General features: G+C 38.3%; 1 protein-coding gene across 1 annotated transcript in view; it reads right to left on the reverse strand.

Annotated features, from left to right (window-relative positions):
- The window catches only part of galnt14 (UDP-N-acetyl-alpha-D-galactosamine:polypeptide N-acetylgalactosaminyltransferase 14 (GalNAc-T14)), a 124514-nt gene that overhangs the window by 118855 nt on the left and 1993 nt on the right, over window positions 1-3666 (reverse strand). The window lies entirely within an intron of this gene.

The raw sequence follows: 3666 nt of genomic DNA on the forward strand, positions 1-3666 counted from the left end.
GAGGGAGAGTCACAGGCCATCCAGCACATGGATAAGAAAATAGAAGATACAGTCTGAGAACAGTGTGTAGTTTCAGAAAACCAGACATTACAAATCAAGTTTTCAATTTACTGCCGCTGTTATTTCTGATAAACCACATACTACTAAGATCTCTCTCTTCCTCAGTGTCTCTTAACCTTAATATGTGTCCCAGTCAGATGATGAATTACCCATTGTATCCAGGGTATAAATCATATATGGAGTGAGTGTGTGCGCCTCCTCTTTATTATCCCCTGTTCATGTGCACAGCATGAACAATAACCTCTCTGCCTCGCACACATACACACAAACACGCACACACATGTCAAGCCCTCTATTATATTGTGATGTATTACCTCTGTAACAACTGTAACAAAGCAGCAAAACAAATGTGATATCTCAATTATTTTATTCTCTTCTTAAATTATCTATCAAAGGCGAGATTAAAGCCGGAGAGTTGACAGTTATCGGGGGCATTATTACCAAGGTAAGAACAATATCATCCTTCATCTCCTCCAATTTCAAAATTATCTGACTTGGGTTACAGAGGTGGGATTAAACAAAAAGATTGTTGAGCTGAGCATAAGTTAAATCAGATATTATGATTTTTTTCCCCCCTTTGCCTTTTTCTTACTTACTTTATTCCTCTTCCCTCAGTGAATGTTGATTCTGTAACATCATACTGCTGCCATTTTGCCCAGGGCAAACTCAAAAACACATTTAGTAACTTCTAGTTCAATAATGCTCTAATAACATAAAGTCAACAAAAAAATGTGGAATAGAAAAATAAGCTGAAAATGCTGGTTATTATTTCCGAGCTTTGGTCATGCAAAATAGGCAAAAAGAAAAATCCTTTGCAGCAATACAACAAACATATGAATATGCATTTTTAGTTCCAGATTAAGCATTATGCAGCACAGACAGTGAAATCCATTATTCCATCCAAAACATCCGACACAAACAGGTAAGAGGCAAGCATCCAGAGGACTGATTATGCAGAGTAAGAAAATAAAACAACAACAGAGAACAGAAAAAGGTGGGATTAGTTGCAGTCCAGACGGGCCAGACGCTGCATAAAACATTAAAAAAGAGAAGAATCTGCAGGATTGTTTAAATTTCTCACAGCAAGAAAGACCTAATTTACATAGGCTGTTTTCTAATCCCGTTATCTCAAGCTTTGCCAATTAGTTTTTGTGCCACAACGAGTTATCAAACTTCTCTTATCTTCAGGTCACAACTAACTATCTTGTTATCCTATGAAACTGAAAACTGTTTTGTCAGATCGTGACTTTAGATCTTGAGATTGCCATCAGAGCGTCTCGGGGTGGCGTTGCCCTTTATAGTCTGACTCATTGAAGAGAAACCAAAGCGGTGAAGACACAGTCAGAGAAAACGATTGATCAACGCTTCACATCCTGCTGTAATCAGGGTGGAACAGGCAGAAACTGCACTGACAGATAAAATTCAAAGTTTGCTTCAACTAACGGCTTTTATATTTGGCTGTCTTCAGATAATGAGATTACTAAACCTTGATCTTGAGAAATTGGAGTTTGATATATTTTGGTAATGATAATTAATTTGTGAAAATGTATGCAAGTACTAGTAAGAGAGTGGGAGTGGGTTCAAGGGTAGAGTAAGTTCAAGAGTAAAGTTCACTCCCCAAACTTAGTGTATCTGTCTCGTGTTTTTTTTTAAAGAAATCAATCATATTTTTTGTTTGGTTTGCTTTGTTGTTTTTTGTAGTTGTTTTACGAGGCCCATAATGCCGGACAGTTTTTGGAACTAGTGTTGTTAGCAGGCTCTTCTTGAGCATTCATACATTATGTAAACTGTCTGCGTTAATATATAAACATGTTGATGCATTTCTTTGTTCATAGAATATTTAAAAAGCTGATTTACTGAAATATTGCATCTTTTACATCCACACTTACATCAGCTAGCAGCCTTATTCTTCCCTGACTCGCCGGCACATTGCTTGTAGTACATTCATTATTGCATTAATATCACAACAATCTGCAGAATAGTGTAAAACTGTATGTGGGAAATAGTTTTGTGTCTAGTGGAAATCACACTATATAATTAAATATAATATATATATAATAAATATAATATAATTCAAACTTAAGGGAAGGTTGTTATGGGTAACTGTCAGTCATAAATCTCAACATCGCATTGTGCGGCCCTGCGTGCAAGCTGATTGGATGATATCTGTCAGGGAGGCGTGTTTAAAACAGACGTTCTACAAAAGATCTGTGTAAATACAAAAGAAAACTTTGCTCTAATCATTGCTCCATAGCACTACTAGTGGTAAGAAAATCTACAGGGGACCTTTAAGTGACATCAGTCCAAACCAAACACCTACAGAGAATAACCAGACAGTTAAACTGTGTGTACATGACTGCTAAGACTGAAACAAGGACAACGTTCACACTGTTAGTCTGATTCACTGCTTCAGATCAGATTTTTCTGTTGTTGACGTTGTTGTTGTTGTTGTTTGACTGTTCACGTTACATTTTTAAAGTGGCCCATTTCAGATTCTACTGTGAACAGTTCCCAGTCCTAAATTGACCTGCATGAAGAATGTCAATCTAGACTGGCATAAAAGTCTGAATGAATTCATTTTGATATGATTGTTTACACGGGGGTCACAGTGTGTGAAACAATCCGATTTTTGTGTGAGCGTAGTCAAAATGATGTAAAACAAAACAGTTCTGATCGGAGCAATTTGTTCTGTAATTACTTCTAAGTATGAGAAACTGAACTGAAAAAAAAAATAAAAATCATTCTTCGCTTTTACACATTGCTGCTCATCTGAGATTAAAAAACTGGTCACATCAGTTTTTTTCATTTCTTGTCCCCCTCCTTTCCTCTTTTCCTTCTTTTGCCCATCTTCCCTCTACCCGCCCTCTCATTTCCAGTCCTCACCTCTTCCCTCATCCACCCTTCTTTCTGCCTACATCACCTCGTCTCCCCGGTTATTCTACGCCGTCTCACTCCTCTCTCTTCTGCTAAGCCTTCATTTATTTTCACCTCCTCGTCTTTCCTTCCTTCTCTGCTCTTCTCCTGTGTGAAGTGGTTTCTGTTTGTTTGAAGCCGGGGCTTATTGAGCTTAGGTCTGGAGAGAGCATCGCTACGTCAATACTACGCACACACACACACACACACCAAGACAAACACCTTCTCCTCTTTCTCCCTCTCCTCTCCCTTCAACACTGTCTCTCTCTCACACACACACACACTGCTCAGTCATCAATTAAGGGTGTGTATAGATCTCTCCCTGCAGCAGCGGTGCTTGTTTGGTTTCTACATTGTTTTCTGTTCCAGCTCATACATCTCTGTCTATGACATACGTACAAACACACACAACCACCTAAACACACACACACAAACTTGAATTCTGCTACCCGATCTTATAGCAATCTTTTTAGAAGCTCAAGAACTTTATCTGCATTTTGAAAATATGCATGAAGGGACTTTTAGGCCCTGATGAGTTTAGTTCTTGACAGTTCCTGGAATTATCAGGTGAAAAATTGCAAAAAAAAAGTATGAATAAGCATCCTCAAAAAAGTGTGCGCACACACACAAACACACACACACACACACACACACACACACACACACCTACCCATATCATATCTCATAACACAC

Source organism: Morone saxatilis, unplaced genomic scaffold (genome assembly GCF_004916995.1).
Source record: "Morone saxatilis isolate NCDOM2014 unplaced genomic scaffold, NCSU_SB_2.0 Contig7, whole genome shotgun sequence".
NCBI lineage: Eukaryota > Metazoa > Chordata > Actinopteri > Moronidae > Morone > Morone saxatilis.